The sequence below is a fragment of the Macaca nemestrina genome, chromosome 6, assembly GCF_043159975.1.
Source record: "Macaca nemestrina isolate mMacNem1 chromosome 6, mMacNem.hap1, whole genome shotgun sequence".
In the NCBI taxonomy this organism is placed as follows: Eukaryota; Metazoa; Chordata; class Mammalia; order Primates; family Cercopithecidae; genus Macaca; species Macaca nemestrina.
The window spans coordinates 175,132,247-175,154,186 of NC_092130.1; positions in this window are offsets into that span (position 1 = coordinate 175,132,247).

A 21,940-nucleotide genomic window follows, 5' to 3' on the forward strand; every position below is an offset into this window, starting at 1 on the left:
TGGGCACACAGGGAGCACGCTGGCATCATCTCTGCTCCACCTATGGGCAGTGGCGACTTGAGCCCATTATTTGAAATCTCTAAGCCCCAATTTTCTCATCTGTAAAATAGCAATAATTATACTAATCTTGCAGGGATTTCCTGAGAATTAAATGAGCCAAAGTATATGCATATAAAACACTCAGCACAATTCCTGGCTCTTAGAAAATGCTCAGTACGGTGACTGGTAAAAAAAATTACAGCTGAACATGGGAAGCACTGCTGGTGGAAAATGCTGGGGTCTGAGCGTGCCCGCTGCACACTTTCTGGAAATGACGGAGACTGTGTTACCTGGACTAGCTAAGGTCTGAGGAGTTATAGGTAGTTATGTCAAAACACTTGTTTGTTTTCTGTGAATCGTGAATCCTCAAAGGTGTTTTTGCATGATGCAATTCTATCTAGACCATGTATCATTGAGCCCACAAATAGATGTCAATATAGGTGAATTCCATAATTAGTTTTGAATCCTACACATGTGATATTTGGTAACAGGAGTCTGAACCCAGCAAGTGTTTTCTAGCACGGTTATGTGATGTGTGGTTAACTCTGGGATAATACTATGATCCAGCCCAGCCCTGCCTCTCAGAAAGAAATAAAAATTAATGTTCATAGAATGACTATAGTTTGTATAAAATCATAGATTGATAGTTTGTCAGACATAAAATGGGGAAAGGAGATAAACAGAATGTAGTCAATTCATGGGCTATATCTCATTTTAAGATTTATTTTTAATTGACAAATAATAATAATGTATATTTATAGGGTACACTGTGATGTTGTGATCTATCTACACATCGTAGAAAGAATTAATCCAGCTAATTAACATCCGTCACTTCACCAATGTATCTTTTTTTGTGGTGAGAACATTAGAAATCTATTCTTTCAGCAATTTTAAAATGCACAATACGTTATTATTAACTGTGGTCAAGATATAGTGCAATGGATCAGGAAAAGGTATTCTTCCAGTCTGATTGAAACCTTGTACCTTTTGAACAACGTCTCTTCTTTCCCATCCCTTCCCTCCAGACTCTGGTAACCATCATTCTACTCTCTTTTTATGGGACCAACTTTTAAAGATTCTTCAAAGTGAGATCATACAGTATTTTTCTTTCTGTTCCTGGCTTCTCAGACTTAGCATAATGTCCTTCAATTCCATCTGTGCTGTTGCGTATGACAAATTTTCTTCTTTTGAAGGCTGTATAGTATTTCAGTGTGTATACGTGCTGCATTTTCTTTATTCATTCGTTGATGGACACTTAGGTTGATTCCATTTACTATCGTGAATAGTGCTGAAATGAATGTGGGACCATAGCTAGTATCTCTTTGACATACTGATATCAGTTCCTTTGGCCATATATGCAGAAGTGGGTTTGCTGGATACTATGGTAATTTTACTTTCAGTTTTTTGAGGAAACTCCATACTGTTTTTCAGAAAGGCTACACTAATTTACATGCTCACCAATAAGGGTTCCCTTTTCTCCACGTCACCAACAATACTTGTTATCATTAGTCTTTTTGATAATAGCCATTCTAACAGTTGTGAGGTGGTATCTCACTGAGGTGTTAATTTGCATTTCTCTAATAATTAGTGATGTAGAACATCTTTCATATACTTCTTGGCCACTTGAATCTCTTCATTTAAGAAATGGCTGTTCAGATCCTTTGTTCATTTTTAAATCAGGTTATTTGTTTTGAGTAATTTGAGTTCCTTATACGTTTTGGATATTAACCCCTTATCGGATGCATGGTTTGCCAATATTTTCTCCCGGCCTGTGGGTTGTCTCTTCACTCTGTTAATTGTTCCCTTCACTGTGCAGAAGGTTTTCAGCTGGGCGTAATCCCATTTATCTATTTTTGCTTTTGTTGACTGATGCTTTTAGAGTCCTATCCAAAAGATCAGTGCCCAGAACAACGTTATGGAGCATTTCCCTATATTTTCTTGTAGTAGTTTTATAGTTTCAGGCCTTACATTTAAGGTTTTTATCCACTTTGAGTCTATTTTGTATATGTTATGAGATAAGGATCAAATTTCATCCTCCTGCATGTGGATATCCAGTTTTCCCAACACCGTTTATTGAAGAGACTGTCTTTTCTCCATTGTGTGTTGTTGGCAACTTTGTTGAAAATCAATTGACTGTAAATATTTGGGTTTATTTCTGGGCTCTCTATCCTGTTGCATTGTCAATGTGTCTGTTTTTATGCCAGTACCGTGCTGTTTTTACTGCAATAGCTTTATAGTAGTTTTTGAACTCAGGGGTTGTGATACCTCTAGTTTTGTTTTTTGTTTCTGTTTGGTTGTTTTTGCTCAAGGTTGCCTTGGCTCTTTAGGGTCTTTTCTGATTCCACACAAATTTTAGAATTGCCTTTTCTGTTTCCATAAATGACAACATTGGAATTTTGATGATAGGTATTGCATTGAATCTGTAGATTGCTTTGGGTAGCATGAACATTTTAACAATATTAATTTTTCCAATCTATGAGTGTGAACCATTTTTCCATTTACTTATGTGTTCTTCAATTTTTTTTCACTAATATTTTACTGTTCTCAGTATACAGATGTTTCACCTTCTTGTTTAACTTATGCCCAAGTATTTTATTTTTCTTATGCTAGTGTACATGGGATTTTTAAAAGTTTCTTTTTTGGATAGTTCATTGTTAGTGTATAAATAAGTTGATTTTTGTATGTTGATTTTGTAAGCTGCAACTCTACTGAATTTATCAGTATTAACAATTTTTGGTGGAGTGTTCAGGATTTTCTGTACTATAATTTAGATTACCATAATTACTACAATTTATATTGTATATTATATATGATACTTTATATTTAATGTAACATTTTTAATTTAATAAAATAATATAAATATATATAATATATTTAATTTATTAAATGTTAAATTTAATATGTTGTAAAATATATTATAAATTATATATTTAATTTATTAAATATGAAATTATATATATTTTATATATAATAAAATTATAATACAATTTATAATATAAATTTTATATGCAATATATAAAATTGTTATATTATATATTATATATAATAAATAATGTAAGCTATAAATAAGTTATTATTTATGGGTTATATATAACTTATATAATTATACATAAATTATATATAATCTATATTATATGGAAAATGACCATGTTATCAGCAAACATGATAACAATAGTCTTTAGTGTTTTCTATATTATATATAATGTATATGTAAAGGTATTCTAAATATTTTCTATAGTATAGAAAATAATATCGTGTTATCAGCAAACAGAAACAATTTCCCTTTTTCTTTCATGTAAGATGGCTTTGTTTATTTTTCTTGTCTAACTACTCTTGCTAAGACTTCCAGAACTATGTTGAATAGAATTGGCAAGAGTGGGCCTCCCTGCTTCGTTCCTAATCTTAGAGGAGAAGCTTTAAGCTTGTTACCATTGGGTATAATGTTAGCTGTGGGCTTGCTCTATATTGCCTATATTAATGTTTAGATATATTCCTTATATAACTATTTTGTTGAGAGGTTTTTTTTTTTTTTGGAACAGATGTTAAATTTTGTCAAACGGTTTTTCTGCATATATTGAAATGTGGTTTTTGTCCTTCATTTTGTTAATGCAGTATTGTATTTATTAATTTACATATGTTGAACCACTCTCGCATCCCTGGGCTAAATCTCACTCGATCATGGTGAATGACCTTTTTAACGTGCTGTTGTATTTGCTCTGCTAGTACTTGTTAGAGAATTTTTGTATCTATGTTCATAATAGATATTGGTTGGTAGTTTTCTTTTTGTATAGTGTCCTTGCCTGGCTTTGGAGTTAGCATAATGCTGGCTTCAAGAAAGGAGTTTGAAAGCATTTCCTCCTCCTCAATTATTTGAAGATTTTCAAAAGGGTTGGCGTTAGGTCCTTTAAAAAGTTCGGTAGAATTCAGCAGTGTAGGAATCAGGTCTTGAGCTTTTCTTTGATAGGAGACTTTATTACTAATTCAATCTCCTTACTCACTATTGTTCTGTTCAGATTTTCTGTTTCTGCTTGATTCAGTCTTGATAGGTTGCATGTTTCTAGGAATTTACCCATTTTTTTCTAGGTTATATAATTTGTGGGTGCATAGTTGTTCATAAGAGTCTCTTATGATCATTTATATTTCTGTGGTATTGATTGTAATGTCTCCTCTTTCATTTCTGATTTTATTTATTTGAGTCCTTTCTCTTTCTTCTTTATTATTATAACTGCCAATGTTGTTTATCTTTTAAAAAGCCCAACATTAGTTATGTTGATGATTTCTATTCTTTTTCTAGTTTCTATTTTGTGTATTTATTATCTAATCTTTATTTCCTTTATTTTGCTAAATCTGAACTTATTTTGTTCTCTTTTTCTAGTTCTTTGAGGTGGAACATTAGGTTTTTTGAGATTTCTCTTTTCTTTTGACTGAGATGTTTATTGTTATAAGGCTTCCTCTCAGGACTGCTTTACAGCATCCCATAAATTTTGATATACTCCATTTTCATTTGTCTCAAAATATTTTTAATTTCTCCTTTAATTTCTTTCTTGATGCATTGGTTATTCAGAAACAATTTGTTTAGTTTCCACATATTTGTGAGTTTTCCAACATTCTTTCTGGTTTTGAGTTCTAGTTTTATGTAATTGTGCTCAATGTGATTTCAGTCTTCTTAAATTTATTAAGTCTTGTTTTGTGGCTTAACATATGATCTATCCTGGATAATATTTCATGTGTACTTGAGAAGGATGTGTAATTCTGTTGCTGTTGGACGGAATGTGCTGTATATTTCAGTCAGGTCCATTTGGTCTAAAGTGTAGTCAAGTCTAATGGTTTCTTATTGATTTTCTGTCTAGATGATTTGTTTAATGTTGCAGTTGGGATATTGAAGTCTTCTATTATTATTGTATTGTGGTTTCTCTCTTCAGATCTATTAATATTTGTTTTACATATTTAGGTGCTCTGATTTTAGGTGCATACATATTTATAATTGTTACAACTTCTTAAAAAATTAACCTATTATTATATAATGACCTTCTTTGCTTCTTTTTTATGGTTTTTGACTTAAAATATTTTTTACTCTGATATAAGCATAGCTATTCCTGCTCTCCTTTGGTTTCCATTTGTGTGCAATATCTTTTTCATCTCTTCATATTTAGTCTATTTTGTCCTTAGATGTGAAATGAGTCTCTTGTAAGAAGAATACAGTTGGGTTATTAAAAAATTATTCAGCCACTCTATGTCTTTTAACTGGAGAATTTAATCTATTTAAATTTAAGTAATATTGAATGGTAAGTACTTACTATTGCCATTTTTTCAATTGTTTTCTAATTAATTTGTAGATCCTTTGTTTCTTTATCTTTTGCTGTCTTTCTCTTGGGTTTCGTGAATTTCTATAGTAGTATGCTTTGAATCCTTTCTTGATATCTCTTGTCGTTTTGCTTTGTGGTTACTGTGAGCCTTACATAAAAACATTTTATACTAATATAGGTCAGTTTGAGCTTGGTTATAAGTTAACTTTGATCACCTATGCAAACTATGCTTTTACTCGTTGCCTAATTTTTTTTCAATGGTATGTTTTGTATCTTTTATAGCTTTTTTTCCCTTAACAAATTATTGTAGCTATTTTGCTAATTTTGTTTTTTTGCCTTCATACTAGTTACATGATTGACTTCCACACCACCATTATGATATAATAGTGTTCTCAGTTGAATATATACTGACTTCTGCAAGGAATTTTATATTTTTAAATATTTTCATGTTGTTCTGTTTTCCCTACTCATTTCTCTGTGGATATTTTTTTAATTGTCCAGTGTATGAGAGTCTTTTTTTTCTTTAGACAGAGTCTCGCTTTGTCACCCAGGCTGGAGTGCAGTGGCCTGATCTAATTACTTTACCATGCAATTTCCATGGAGCATAGGATTCGAATTTATTTGTCTTTATTTACTTATTTTGAGATGGAGTCTTACTCTGTTACCAGGCTGGAGTACCATGGTGCCATCTCAACTCACTGCAACCTCCGCCTCCCAGGATCAAGCAATTTTCCTGCCTCAGTCTCCCAAGTAGCTGGGATTACAGGTGCACAACACCATACCTGGCTAATTTTTGTGTTTCTAGTAAAGACAGGGTTTCACTCTGTTGGCCAGGCTGGCCTTGAACTCGTGACCTCAAGTAGTCTGCCTGCCTCAGCCTCCCAAAGTGTTGGGACTACAGGCATGAGCTACTGTGCTTGGCCAATGTGTGAGAGTCTTCCAACTGAATTATGGATTTCTCTTAGAGGGAATTGGTCCACGTGTGGGTTCACTCAGTGTGTCTCTTTGTGGAGTGATAGTTAGGAGTCTCCCCCTCTGCCATGTTGCCAAAGTCAACCCCTCATTGGCTATATCCTTAGTGAATTCTTCTCACCTACTTGCATATTTTGGAGATGCAACCTTGCTTTACAATGACATTGTAATAATAATGAACGCTCTGAGCTTTGGCATATGGGAAGTGGTAAAACATGTTTTAGGACTGCTTGACCTTTCTACCACTTTCCCAGCTTATCAATGTGAGGAGGCAGCACAGTTTGAAATTACTTCATCAAATTGTTCATCTTTGTTTATTATACAACCAAGCAACTTAATTTGACATACGTCAACATAATCTTCCAATATTTAATGCAGCACATTGCTCTGTAGGATGCAGAATCGAGCAGGAGATGATCCCTGACCTCAAGGGGCTCCCCAGATAATTTTGTGTCATATGTTGGGCTTCTTAGGAAGCAACTCTGAGATGGAGATTCGTGTGCAAAAAGTTAATTTGTAAGTTGTTTGGGGATCCACATCAATAGGGGAGGGAAGGCAGCAGGACTGGGTAGAAGAGGGATCTGAGATGTTAAGCAGCCACAGCAGAGGCTTCAGCTGGTACTGGATCTTAGGGGAAGTCTGGAGCTGAGAAGTCTTTTGTAGTTGCCATTTACTGGGGCAATGGGGCTGGGCCTTTATATTGCCTTCCCAAGTTGTTATTTATCATTGGCTACCCCTGGAAATGGGACCTGACCTTGCATGTGGCAGTTTTCTTTAGCCAAAACCCAAAGCAGGCCTGCCCTGCCATCCGTCAGCATCATGGGACTGAGGTCTGAGCAGTTCACATGCATGAAGAGTATGGGATCTATCAGAGAAGTTCTAGGGGACCTCAAAACCAGGAAATGATTTCCTAGGAAATGCTTTAGGAGGGGTAGCTTCCAAGATGGGTTTAAAAGCATGGAAAATATTTTGCACACCACATGCCCTGGGGGTGTAGTGTTTAACTGGAGATGTCAAAGCCTTGAAAGTCTGTGAGACAAGCTTGGACAAGTCAGGAGTAGTTCTGTCTGGTTAGAAAGTGGAGATGGGATAGTGAAAGAGTAAAATATAGCGAGAGACAGGCTGAGACCTATTATGGGGAGGCATAAGAAGTAGGCTCAGCTTCTGGGCTTTCTTCTCAAAATTACCAATGCTTCTCACTAAGAGTGAAGTGATCTGAGCAGGACTGAGCCTTTGGGCAGCCACTTAAGTGAGTCTGGAGAGTGAGAGGTAGGAAGGCCAATGAAATAGTGGTTCTGGAAACCCAGGTGAAGATACACTTAGTATAATTGAGCTAGACTGGGTTGAAAAGAGGGATGAGGGTTTCAGATGCCAGACTTAGTGCATAGAAGCTGTTTGTTGTCCAAAGAAGGATTGTTAACTGTTTTGTATCTGCCTACTATAGAAGGCATGAACCAAAATGGCATTGAAGTGTCAACACTTGTGAAGGTAAGATGCTCAGAGCACTAGCTGTATTCCAGTTTGGGGTAAACACCTTTTAAGCCTCTGCTGAGTGTCACGAGGGTATTAAAGAATGTATTACAGACCCTGGCCTTGTCAACAAATGCCAATTTTAGCGTTTTCACTGTATCTTCTTTAGTCATGAGGAGTTATATACAAAAGAGATGTGGATTGCAGGTACATGTTTTTAGTCTAAAACAATTGGTTGTGCAGCACTGGTAGAATGAATAACTAGTAGCATTTCCTTTGAAGACTTTTTTCCCATTGTGAGTCGGAAAGAGAATATGATGAAACCAAATAGGATGGAAAGATGGGCTTTCCATTCATCTGTAAACTGCTGCAGTCAATATTAATTACCATCATTAACTATAATTAATCAATTAAATCATTAATTGAATCTCTTGATTCATTGGCAACAAAATGCATAATAATGTATATTTGCCAAAATGATTTGCAATCTCAGTTAAAACAGTAATTAAGCAATTAAATATAAAGGAATTCTATTATTTTGCATTGGTTTTTCTTACCAAAGCAGTTAATTACAAAGTAGAATAATTAGTTAGAGATGGATACTAATGAACGTATGAGGGGCAGTGAAAAAGATGGCCAAGGAACAGTATGACAAAGTCATTGCCAAAAGGCAAGGAGTTGATACTAATGTTTAGGTAATCTTTTTCACTACAAAACAAGGATTCTTATAGTGCTTATTTCATGGGAAAAATAGAAAAACTAGCTAACAACAATCATTGAAAAGTACTGTGCAAATGCAATTTTCTATTAAATATTTGAAAAAAACCTACAAAAATCACTTATTTTATTTAAAAATCAACACTTTGAGCCAAGGAAAGCTATTGGTAGTTGTATTCGTTCGTTTTCTTGCTTCTGTGAAGAAATACCTGAGACTGGGTAATGTATAAATTACAGGGGTTTAATTGACGCACAGTTCGGCATGGCTGGGAGGCTTCAGGAAACTTACAATCATGGCAGAAGCGGAAGTAAACTCGTCCTTCTTTACATGGTAGCAGGAGAGACAAGTCCCAAGTCAAGCGGGGAAAGTTCCTTGTAAAACCATCGGATCTCAGGAGAACTCACTCACTACCGTGAGAACAGCATGGAGGAACTGCCCCGTGATCTAATCACCTCCCACGAAGTCCCTTCCCCAGCACATGAGGATTACAATTCGGATTACAATTCAAGATGAGGTTTGGGTGGGGACACAGAGCCAGACCATATCAGTAGTATTGGAGACATAAAAAGTATCATTTAAATGACTTTTGCCTGCTCCCACTTTATTATTGTAAGCTGTAGCCTAGAAGGGAAGTCATTGCCCTGCATGTGAAGGCTGCCTTATGGCGGTTTTCTCTTTCCCAGGACCCTTGCTGCACAGGGCTCCCCGAACTCATCACAGAAATCCATCAAAAACTTGATAAACGCGGCCGGGCGTGGTGGCTCACGCCAGTAATCCCAGCACTTTGGGAGGCTGAGGTGGGCGGATCACCTGAGGTCAGGAAATCGAGACCATCCTGGCTAACACGGTGAAACCCCATCTCTGCTAAAAACACAAAAAACTAGCCGGGCTCAGTGGCGGGCACCTGTAGTCCCAGCTACTCGGGAGGCTGAGGCAGGAGAATGGCCTGAACCCGGGAGGTGGAGCTTGCAGTGAGCCGAGATCACACCACTGCACTCCAGCCTGGGCGACAGAGCGAGACTCCATCTCAAACAAACAAACAAAAAAACTTGATAAACTCTGGAAAAAAATATGGAACCTCATTCTGGGGAGGGATTGAAGTCAGCAGGAGCAGGAGGAGGGTGTGCCTTACAAGGAAATCTCACTTCTGGGTAAGAAATCCATGACCTTGCTGGGACAGGCAGGTGTGTCGCAGGTGGAGAGGAGATGGACGCTTTGCAGACACTTTTCTTACCAGGTTAGAAAAAAAGAAAGCTTTGAAAGAAACATTTTTTTGTAACATAAACATTACAAACTTTTATATATCAAAAGACATCAAAGCCTTATTTGGAAACAATGGCTTAAATTAACCGACTCTGTGTGGTAAATATTTTTAACCACCTAACGTGTCTTTCAGCATTCCTGTGAGGTGCGGACACTAACCATCTTCAACCTAAACATGAGGAACTGAGGTCCAGAGAATTAGGGGTCCTGACTGAAGACAGCAGAGCCACTGAGAGGTGGGGCTGAGATGCAGACCCCCACTCTTCCCGAGTTGGGTTTCTGAACCCAGAAGCTTTAACCAGGACACTATTTAAAATCTATACAGAGCTTTCTAAATCGACTAACAAAGATAGACAACACCAACAACAAATTGGCAAAGATTTGAATAGCAAATCCAGAGAAGAGCAAATCTAAATGATTCCTAAGCATATGAAAAGATCAAGTTCACCAGCCTCAGGGGAATGCAAATAACATAAAAAGTAACTATCATTTCACACACATCCCACTGACAAAAGCTAAAATAGAGCAAAGAACCCACTGGCAGGGATGCTGCAGAGTGTGAGCAGGAACATTTCCGGTGAGACATGAAGTGCTACCTCCTTCGGCAACAGCGATTGTGGTTAACAATACCCATGTCTGTGTCTTCAACAGTCTCCCTCCTGGGAACCCATTACACAGACAGGAACACTGAGTCTTGCAGGCACATATAGGCAAAGATATTGTTATGAGGTGGCAAAACCTGCTAAGTATTTAGTTGTCCATTGGTAGGGGAATTGCTGAGTGACTGAATTATTCCAGCTGCATCCACCACATGGATTAGTACGCAGTTATTGAAAAGAATGCATTAGGAGCTATATCAAATGGATTAGGAAGATTTAATACAAAGTACTGTTAAAATAGGAAGAGAAGCATACATAATATATTTTTATTTCTGTAAAACCAATAGTGTGTAAGTTGTATGTGTATATGTGATTACGTAAGAATGCCTAGAAAGTGGCACCTTAGGTTTCTTAGGATGGGGTAGGGAAAGGGCTTCCATGAAATGGAAGGAATAGAGCAGGAAACAAATAAACAAACAAAAAGAAAACAGAAAGAGGCAAGAAAAAAGAAAAGGAAAAAGACTGCACTTTAAATTAGCATAGTGATATAATCCATTTTATGTAAATTAAACCTGTGAGTCCACAAAGAAAAAAAAATAGAGATACGATAGATCTGTATCTACCCTCTTCTCTATTCACTGACCAAAAGGGATGCCCATAGTTATTGAAGAAAGCAAAGTATGGGTTAATGTCCACAATACAGTCACATTTTGATAAAAACAAAAAACACCCCTCCCCATATACGTGCAGATCAACTGGTGTGGAGGATGGGCTCCAGGCTGTGGGTTTGGTGATTCCTAGAGGAGGCTAGGACAGGCGGGCAAGGGAGAAAAACAACCTTTTCTTCTTTTCTTTTTTTTTTTTTTTTTTGTGCAAATAATTGTTTTATTCCAATTGGAATATCCAGATACGTCATTTTTTTTTTGTAATTTCAAAAATGATAAAGACATATTTTAAAACAAAAAAGAAAGGTCAATACCCACACTTCACACTAATAACTGTTGTGTCTCCCATGAATAAGCCAACCTTTTTTCCTTAATCAAACATTTCTGGGTGGTCTTGGATAATTCTGAATGGACCCCCAGGGCTCCTGTGACCCCACCCCATCTTTTTGGCACATTCAAAGGATGCCTTATGCACTAAGGTGCCCGTAGAGCCTTTGAGCCCTGCCCTGCTGGATGCGGCTGGCTGTCCAGATGCTGGAGCAAGACCCAGGAGCTCCAGTAGACTGCGCAGAAAGACTTGCCAGAGAAAAGAGCCAGACAAGAAGAGCTGGCTCGAGGAGATGCTGAGGGCTGAAGTGAAGGTGTGAACAGGCTGGAGTTCGCTTCCTCATGTATTTGTAACCTTCAGCCTCTAAGAACAATTGCACATATAATCTTTCAATGTCAGAATTAAATCCATATTGAAGAAGAAATTGTGCCTAACTAACAAGGTGCCTTTTCCTTCCTGCAGGTTCACGGAGGTAATGAAAGTACCACAGCCCCCTTCTTTTCTGCTTCCTGTGGTGCCCAAGACAACTCAACTGAATTCCTCAGTGACCCCAAGTTGTCCACATGGGGGACCAGAAAGAAGGGCGCTGAGGCAGGGGCTACTGAATATAACCTGTTTATTCACATTCATATACATATAGGTGGGTTATTTTCTTTCATATTAAAAAGCCCAGATATTTTAATGCAATATTTTCTTTTCTCTTGCCATAAATAGCTCAGTACATTGCTTAATACATAGAGTACTTTGACCACAAGTGCTGACATGCACACACACACACAGACACACACACACTCCTTATCTTTAATGCCAATTCTGACTCCAGTCTGTCCCTAAGCTGTGAAAATGAATGTTGAACTAAGGACACCCCACAGACCTAGCCTAATCCTCTCTAAGAAGTGTACAGACTACCTTGGCCAACTGTTAACCTTCGTCCCCAATAGTCCTGGTTTTATTTGAAAACCTCCCAGCACTGCTTGTGTCTCCTGTATTAACAGGCAGTTGATGAGGGAACTGCATCTGCCATGTTAATCAAGTACAGCTGGAAGATGCAGAGGTTCAGAATTACCATTGGGGAGGATAAAGGGGCCTGTGTACGCATAATTGAGTGTTTTATATTTTGTGTATGGGGCTGCCTATGGAAATATCTTTGGGGTTTTATTTTTTATTTTTTTCCACTCTAAAGGCCAGTGGGACCTCTGCTTTTGAGATAAAGGAGGAAGCTAACTGCCTTCAACTTTCCTTTGCTCTCCATTGGGGAACTCTGTGATTTGCATTTTAGATGTAAATTCATGTAAATCAGCACTTATTTTCAGATGAAATCCTACCATTGAGAACAATCTGGAGTCATTCTCTAATGCCAGTATGCATTTGATCCCCATATAATTTCTCGGCATATGGATTAAACCTGCAATAAGGGTGGTACAATCATGATTGGGAACGCAAGACAATTGACCCTTATTTTGCCACAAGGATGGGAAAATCTAATTATAACGCCCTTGCCAGCATCTGAGACAAAGCAAGACTGCATGCCAACTCAGTCAATTAGCTGGCGTGTGTACCATCCAGTACCACCCCTTTGTTGGTCAGTTACATTCCCTTTAGCCTTTAGTCCAAAGAAAGCACCCCATCCCTGGCCTGGTTATGGCCAGTCAATGCCTTTGGTTTCCGGGAAATAAGGGAATGCATGAAAATCAACCCAAATTAACCATTCCTCACTGGCAGACCTTACCACCTAGCTGCGTTCCTGTGAATGATGGATGTGTCATGCTAATGATCACGTCTATGGCCTAAGCAGAAGACATAAGGGAAGACGCTGCAATACTCAGGTCACTGAAATAAACAGAATGGTGACAGGACACAGCAGGTGCAGCCCTCATTGGGCATGAAGAAAACAACGGGAAGGTAGAGAAGTTCCTGAAGGCTGAAGAGTTCAGGAGGTATCTAAAGGCATCCACTTTCTATATATGAAATATCATTACATGGATTTAGATAAGCTTCAGAAAAAAAAGCCACTGAGCCTGAAATGAAAGCGCACCGCACTGGAAAAAGCATTGGTCTATACAGTAAGACATTATTTCAGACTGATTATGAAGTGGCTCCTGACATGCTTTTGTAAAAAAAAAAAATGTGTGAGGAGAAGCATCCTGAATAAGAGGCAGGTGGAAAGAGGAGATGTCCAGGCGAGAATGTCTGCCAGAGGAAGGTCATGGATGGAATGGTTCTTGGGGGTCTTCAGTGCATCCTGAATGAAACGAACTCAGCAACCTCTCAGACGGTTCTGCTGGGGGCAAAGGAAGTTAGAGTAGATGGCATAGTCTCTCTATAATACCAGGAGACAGATTTCCAACAATAGTCAAAAGAAATGAGACTTTTCATTACCCCCTTATGATTCTTGTAAACCTGTTTCAAATGAAACCAAACTACTTTTGATATGTGAATGCCTAATCTTTGCTGATATTTTCCATTTTCCTTCTGTTTTAAAAGATTTGTGGCTTGAAGTTTGTCATCACCATTTACTATTGTTCTGTCTCAGGATTTGGCTGATTCCCCTGAGTCGTCAACAACTCTGGCTTATTCTTTGGGACCTGACAACCTCCCCAGGCCCAGAGTCAGATGGGAGGGATGAGCAGGTGGAGGTTAAATTAGCAGGAAGAGCCAGCTCATTAGTAGGGAGGGAAGGGGGTCTGCTGGGTCTGCCAGCAAGCAAAGGAGGTAGCATCTCTTTAAATGGAAGGGCAAGGGGAATTAGTGAGGAATTGGTATTATAATGCAGACAGAAAGGTTGTCGTTAGATCTTAATGCTCATTCCCATAATGAGTGGGCAGTAAATAGAAGCGTCCCACTGAAGAGCCCACAAATGGAGTGAAAAGGGCCATTTAAGGAGGAGGTGTCTGTAGAAAACAGTGACTGTGCTTTAGGGCTTGAAAACGGAATTTGAGGAAGAGACAGAATAGGATGAATTATTCTAGTGATGGAAGAGCTATTTTCAAGAATAAAAGGGGTTGCTAGGCTGAGGAGGGTAACCAGCTGTCCCTTCTTTCCAGTGACACTGGAACAAAAGGAAGTGAAGTCAAGGAACAGCAGAAGGGAAGGGGCGTGGAGTGGAGGGTGCAGGGACAGGGTTGGGGGATGAACAGCCCAGCCACGAAACCTGTGAGACCTGGAGAGAGGTCTCAGCCTGACTCTGCCTTAAGAAGCTCCCTGATAAGAGAGGGCGCTGCTTCCATGGAGATCTCTGGGAACAGGTGGTGGGGACAGGAGGGCAGTCATGACCGGGAGGTCAAACTTGCTAGGCTCTGAGTGTGCACTGCCTCAGAAACAGCTATCACAGACTGAAGGCAATGGTGACTCCACAGGGCTGAAACTGCTTGCAGGGGTCCCCCTTTCCGTTTACATGATCACAGATGAATCTCGCAGCACAGCTGAGGTTTTCACCAGTGTGCCTATCTCCTGCCTTCTCCACTTCTTGGTTCAATTCTCCCTCCTTGTTTCTATCAGTCAAACCCCACAGGCACACACTTCCGAAGTAATTATGTAATAGCAGCCTACAGCAAAACAAAGCAACGACCTTAATGATACTGGCAAAAGATGGAGCCACAGACTCTTCTTCAGAACCTTTTGAAGTCACAAATAGACAATTCTCTACTTTAGAGGTGACGGTTACTGATTATATTAAGAATAATCTCTTTAATCTTTGGAGAACGGAAGCTGTAAATTCAGTTCGTGTAATGCTGCAAAATGTTCTGCTTCAAACAGGTTGTTAGTAGCGAACGATTCATCCTGGCTCTCCATGCCTGTCACTTTCTGAAGGCGCTTCTCTTATTTTAGTATTTCCTGTTTGGGAGCAAGGTAATGGAAGATGAAACGTCACTTACGGAAACTTTGCTGAGGATGAGCAGAGAGTAAATACAGCCACAGAATGCCTTTCTCCTTAATCCTCATAGAAATCTTCGTCCATCTCTTCTCTAATTTGATACACAGTCCTGCCTGATATCACCGGCCCCGCTCAGTGATTCATCTTCTCAGCAGTTATCAGGCATGGTCATGCTTGCCTAACGGAGGAGATGGGAACGATCAATAGATTAAATCACTAAACCTTGTGCAATCAGATGATAGAAGCAACATCCTAGCAGGCCAAATGCTTCTTTCAGTTGAAATTATTGTGTTTGTTTTAACAGAAACATTGCAAGGTCTAGGCTGGTGCGGTGTCTGGGGAGGGTGGCTGACTTCTCTTCACTAGTGCAAGAGCAGAAAGCACAATGACCTCTTCCCTCTGCTCAGCGTCTTAGGAATGCTGGGAGCCCTTGTCAAGTTTTGTCCAGGAAAAATAATCTCACCAATTTTTTAAAAAGACTTCATTCACATATCATAAATCTCACCACTTGAAAGGATATATTTTAGTGCTGTTTAGTATATTCAGAAGGTGTGTGACCATAACCATTGTTTAATTCCCCAACAGTTTTGTCACTTCATCCCCTCTTCCCCAGACCCTGACAACTACCAGTTTACTTTCCTTTTCTATGACTTTGCCAATTCTGGACATTTCATGTAAATAGAATCATGGGATCACACAATCCATAATGCTTTTTGACTGACTTCTCTCATGTAGCATGTGTCCAAGGCTCATCCATATTGTAAACTGTACTTGAGCTTATTACCAAATACAGTAAATCTTCACTTACTGTCATCAACGGGTTCTTGGAAACTGTGGCTTTAAGTGAAACAACTTATAATGAAACCAATTTCTTTTCTCCCATCAATATAATGAAATGATGTTGAACCAAATTACGTTATTCAAGGACCTGCTGTAAGTCGTTTGGCTTAAAGTCACAGTTTCCAAGAACTCATTTAAGTCAGAACTTACTGTAATATTCCATTGTATGGATATTCTGCATTTTGTTTATTTCATTAATTGATGGACATTTGTGTTATGTGCAACTGAATAATGTTGTTATGAACATGTGTGTACCAGCTTTTGCTTGAACCCATTTCCGTTCTCTTAGACATATACTCAGGGATTGATTTACTGTGTTCTGTGGTGATTCTGTGTCCACCTTTAGAGGAACTGCCTTGCCCTCCACAGTGGGCGTGCACCGCATAACACTCCTGCCAGCAACTGATAGGGTTCCAATGCTCCATATCCTTGCTAATGCTTGCTATTTTTTCCTTTTCTGATGATAGTCATTCTCAGTGGGTTTGAAGTGGTATCTCACTGTGGTTTTGATGTTCTTTTTCTTCATTACTGAAGATGTTGAGCATCCTTTTGTGTACTTGTTGGCCATTTGTATATCTTCTTGGAGAAATATCTGAGTCCCTTTGATCTTATTTGAATTGGGCTTTTTCATTGTTGAATTTTAATTGTTCTTTATATTTTCTGGATAAATGTCCCATACAGCTATATGACTTGTAAATACTTTCTCCTACTTTTTAGACTGTCCTTTTAGTTCCTTGATAGTATCCTTTGATGTTCAAAAGTTTTTAATTTTGATGAAAGCTTGGCCAACATTTATTAAAAAGGCTTAAGTCAGTATTTCTCAGTTTGTTTTTATTATCACCCCCCTATAGAGAATATTTCAATTTAATTAAATAAGATAAATTAAATATTAAGAAGTAGATTTTTTGGGAGTAGCATTGAGCTTTGAAGGACCACAAACCATTGCAAAATGTAAGACTTTATTTTCCTCCAGGTGTCAATTTTTGCCTCCTTACTTCCATTGAGAATGCTTGGATTGGGTCAAAAGAGTTGCCTTTTACTTAAGCAAGGGGTGAGAGTGTGGACATGATCTGAGCCACCCTTTGTGTGAGTTTAATCTGCTCATGCGCCCAAGAACTTTGTCCAAGCCCTGAGTCATCATCATGTCCTTTCAACCTTTACATATTGGAGGGAAAGGAGCTGATGGTTTTGTTCTTCTCATCCAATATAGACTTAGACCCCTATCTGCTACCAATGCCTCTGATTATTTCTAGCACATTGTTTCATTTACACAATTTACTGCTTAATTATATACTATGGGCATATGTAGCCATGTTTCTATCTGCTTGTCCTCTTTTGCTGATGTTTTCATATAATGCACGTCACCAGCACTGAATAAACTCTTGGAATGTTGATGTAATTCTTACTCCTTCCAATCTGATTTTAAGGTTCTATGCTATACAATGTCTTAAAGACCTTTTTTATATCTTTGCAAGTATGAACTTGGTGTTGTGAACAAGTATGGATTTAATACTTACTGGCAGTCTAAAATTTGTGTTTTTCTTTGCAAAAAGAAATGATGCAGTTGCTTTGTTGGAATAACAGCCCAGTGATTCTATTTTGCTGAGCATCACTGGTCGTGTGGGTGGCATTCATGCAGTCGGAGTTATCTGTTCTGTTGTATAGCCATCCTGGTCCAGGCAGAGGGGAGTTGATACAGTAGCAGCAAAGGTCCCGGATACCTGGGATGGAGTCCTGGGGACCTAGGCAAGAAACAGGATGGAGAGTGTTCTCCCAAAGCTATTGGAAACCATGCTAGTCTAGAGGCTGGGTAGCTTAGGAAGTGGAAGCAGAGGTCAGGACCAATCAGTTGTATTCAACATCAGACAGGTGGGTCCCTAGGAGGCTAATGAGGGATGAGGAGCCACAAGGATATGAGGAAATGGCATAATGCAGGTTGAGATCAAATAACCCTATAGGAAGCTGCAGACAACCCAATCCAGTAACTACTTCTATTGGGAGATGGCCCAGTAGGATTTGAAGGTGTAGCCTGTTCCAGATGACAGCCTGGTACAGCATGATGAGAAGTCAGGGGACAGTGAACAGCCCTGGGAGTGCACTCTATCCCTATCCTGAAGACAATGAAGCCAAACTGGCCTCCAAATCCTGGAGACTAGGGAGCTCGGTGCTAGCTGGGTCCTTTTGGTGTTCTTACTTAGAAAACGTTTTAAGAGATGGGCCAATGGATACTTATTAACTCTAGACTCTATACTGCCTCACAATATGGGATTTTAAAGTACCCTGTACCTGTAATGAAAAAACTTCGTTTATCATCTGAACTCTCCTGAAATGCCTATGGACAGCTCTGTGCACCTTCACCTCTGACACCTGTCCTCATGTCACTTGGTCCAAGGGGCGGTGGGATTGGGAGTTATTTAAGGGGAGGGTTTTTGGGAAGTGACACTTAGGCTGGCTCCTTTTAAGGCCCTCAGAGGTGAAATGCTTTCTCTCTCTCTCTTTCTCTCTCCCCCTTCTTCCATCCTCGTTTTCTCCTCTCTCTCCAGTAACTCCCATTGTCTTCATTACGGAACGTCTACCTTGCTTTTTTCTGTTCTTCTTATGCAGGAGGAGAGTGGGTTGGTAGGAGGGAGATGATGGAGTTGGTCTTTCATGTACTTTGCAGTCCAAGAGCACCAGGAGACTGTGATTTTTCATCTTGCTATGAATAAGCCTAGTTAGTGGCCCTAGTAACATGCTGATAAAAAAAGGAATCTGGAATAAGAGATGGCCACATGGCTCTATGAGGGGACCACCAAAGACAGACACGGGTGGTTTGCCTTCAGTGGAGATGAGGTCTGGTGCATCCATTCTGCTCAGCCAGTGCCAGATGGTGACGGTCCCTGCCAGCTGCATTCCAAGGCCAGGCCAGCCAGGCTGGGGCTGTTCTGATCAATCCAGAACATCCAAACATGCTGGTTTCTTCCCTTGAGACTCTAGAGCAGCTGGCAGGTGATACTAGATTACCAGGAAAGGGCTGGACTTACGCAGCCTGCAATGTGGTTCTCTGTTGCCCAGACTGGAGTGCAATCGTGCCATCTCAACTCATTGCAACCTCTGCCTTTCAGGTTCAAGCGATCCTTCTGCCTTAGCCTCCTGAGTAGCTGGAATTATAGGTGCCCGCCACCATGCCCAGTGAATTTTTGTATTTTTAGTAGAGACAGGGTTTCGCCATGTTGGCCAGGCGGGTCTTGAACTCCTGGCTTCAAGTGGTTCATCCACCTCGACCTTCCAAAGTGTTGGAATTACCGCTGTGCCTAGCCTGAGCATCCTGATTTCTATACTTGGCTGTGTTCCCTGGGTAAGAAACACGTTCAGGTGAACTGATTCACGGCTCCCACAGCACTGAAATGGGGTCTTGCTGGGTGTTGCTAGGTGATCAACTGGGATGCAGCCAAATCAGAACTAATGGCCACAATGAGTGTTCCAGATTGTCTGTGACTTTCTGCTTGTTTATTGTTTCCCAGTCCGGATTGCCCAGATAACGAGGCATGACCAGCTCAGGTGCCTGCTGTTCCAAAGCCTTCTCTACTGCAGAAGTGTTACCTTTCTAGAGAGGATAAAATTAGTAGATTGGTGCAAAAGATATTGTGGATTTTGCCATTACTTTAAACAGCAAAAACCACAATTACATTTGCATCAACCTAATAGATGTAAGGCGTGGTAAGAGCTTACAGTTCACAGCTTCTTCCCTTTCTTCTTCTCTTATTCTCTGTTGTACCAAATGTTTTATTTTCTTACTTTAAAAGTAGATATTATCCTCAAGCATAGAAGGCTGAAAGATTAATGATCACAAGAGCCACTGTAATTCATACTTTCTTGGACTTTGTAGTAATTTCTTTAGCAACGAGAATCTCATTATGGTGTTCTCTGTCTACATTGGGACACCATTGAGCTTTCTTGACTTATTTCTTGAAACCTGCCACTACCTAGGGGAAGATGTGTGTTCATCAATGACGTGTTTATGACAAGATTTAGTAATCCAGAATAAGGGTGCTTTTAAAATGAGACACCTTTAATTTTCTCTATGTATGACAAATGTGATGCTCAGAGGAGTTGATAACAGGTTTACTCTTCATTAAATAATTATTTATCACTTATTATGTGGAAAATACCTTAAACACCATGAGAGCTTTATGGTAGCATGACCTAGTGTCTCTGACTGGAGATAGCTCATCAGATAGTGACCAAGATCAAAACCCACACGGGGATACTGGAAACCAATAACTGTGAAACCAGACAGTTCTGACAGCAAATGATCACATAGTCTAGCATTTCAGAGGAGGGCAATTTAAGCTTGAGAGACTTGATGCAGACATTGAATTAATTAAGATTATGAAAAAATAAACAATATTTAAGAAATCAGATGTGAGAGAGAACATTCTTGGTGGGGCATGGTGCATGAGAAGAGATAGGAGGATAGGAAAAGGCAGGAACAGCAGCCTACTATGACTTGGGTCATCACAGAACACACAGAAAGAATTAGATGCATGTGAGGGTGCTGTCAGACCACCGCCTCCCAACAAGAGTTTTAGCTCAAGTCCAGCTTACAGTAGGTCCAGAGGGTCCCTGGACTCATCCTGTGGTCATTTCCTCAGTGTCAGAATGCATAATTGGCATCAACATACTTAGCAGTTGGCAGAACCCCCACATTGGCTCCCTGAGTGGGAGGGTGAGGGCTATTATGATAGGAAAGGCCAAATGGAAGTCATTAGAGCTGGCTCTACCTAGAAAAATAGTTAAGTCACAAACAACATCACATCCCTGGAGGGATTGCGGAGATTAGCGCCACCATCAAGGACTTGAAAGACACAGGGGTGGAGATTCCCACCACATCCCCGTTCAACTGTCCCATTTGGCCTGTGCAGAAGACAGATGGATCTTGGAGAATGACAGTGGATTATCGTGAGCTTAACCAAGTGGTGACTCCACTTGCAGCTGCTGTACCAGATGCGGTTTCATTGCTTGAGCAAATTAACTCATCTCCTGGGACCTGGTATGCAACCATTGACTTGGCAAATGCCTTTTTCTCCACTCCTGTCCATGAGGCCCACCAGAAGCAATTTGCCTTTATCTGGCAAGGCCAGCAATATACCTGTACTATCCTTTACTGTCCTACCTCAGGGTCATATCAACTCTCGGGCTTTGTGTCATAATCTTATTTGGAGAGACCTTGATCACTTTTTGCTTCCACAAGATATCACACTGTTCCATTACATTGACGACATTATGCTGATTGGATCCAGTGAGCAAGAAGTAGCAAACACATTAGACTTACTGGTGAGATAGTCACATGCGAGAGGATGGGAAATAAATCGGACTGAAATTCGGGAACTTTCTACCTCAGTAAAATTTCTAGGAGTCCAGTGGTGTGGGGACTGTTGAAAGATAATTTGCTGTATTTGGCCTGTCCTACAACCAAGAAAGAGGCACAATGCCTGGTGGGCCTATTTGGATTTTAGAGGCAACACATTCCTCATTTGGGTGTGTTAATCTGGCCCATTTATCGAGTGACCCGAAAGGCTGCCAGTTTTGAGTGGGGTCCAGAACAGGAGAAGGCTCTGCGACAGGTCCAGGCTGCTGTGCAAACTGTTCTGCCACTTGGGCCATATGACCCAGGAGACCCAGTGGTGCTTGAGGTGTCAGTGGCAGACAGGGGTGCTGTTTGGAGCCTTTGGCAGGCTCCCATAGTTGAATCACAGTAAGTAAGTTACATGAGGAAGTGGCTCAAATACCCATGGTCTCCACTCCTGCCACCCTGCCTTCTCTCCACCAGCCTGTACCAATGGCCTCATGGGGAGTTCCCTATGATGAGTTGACAGGAAGAGAA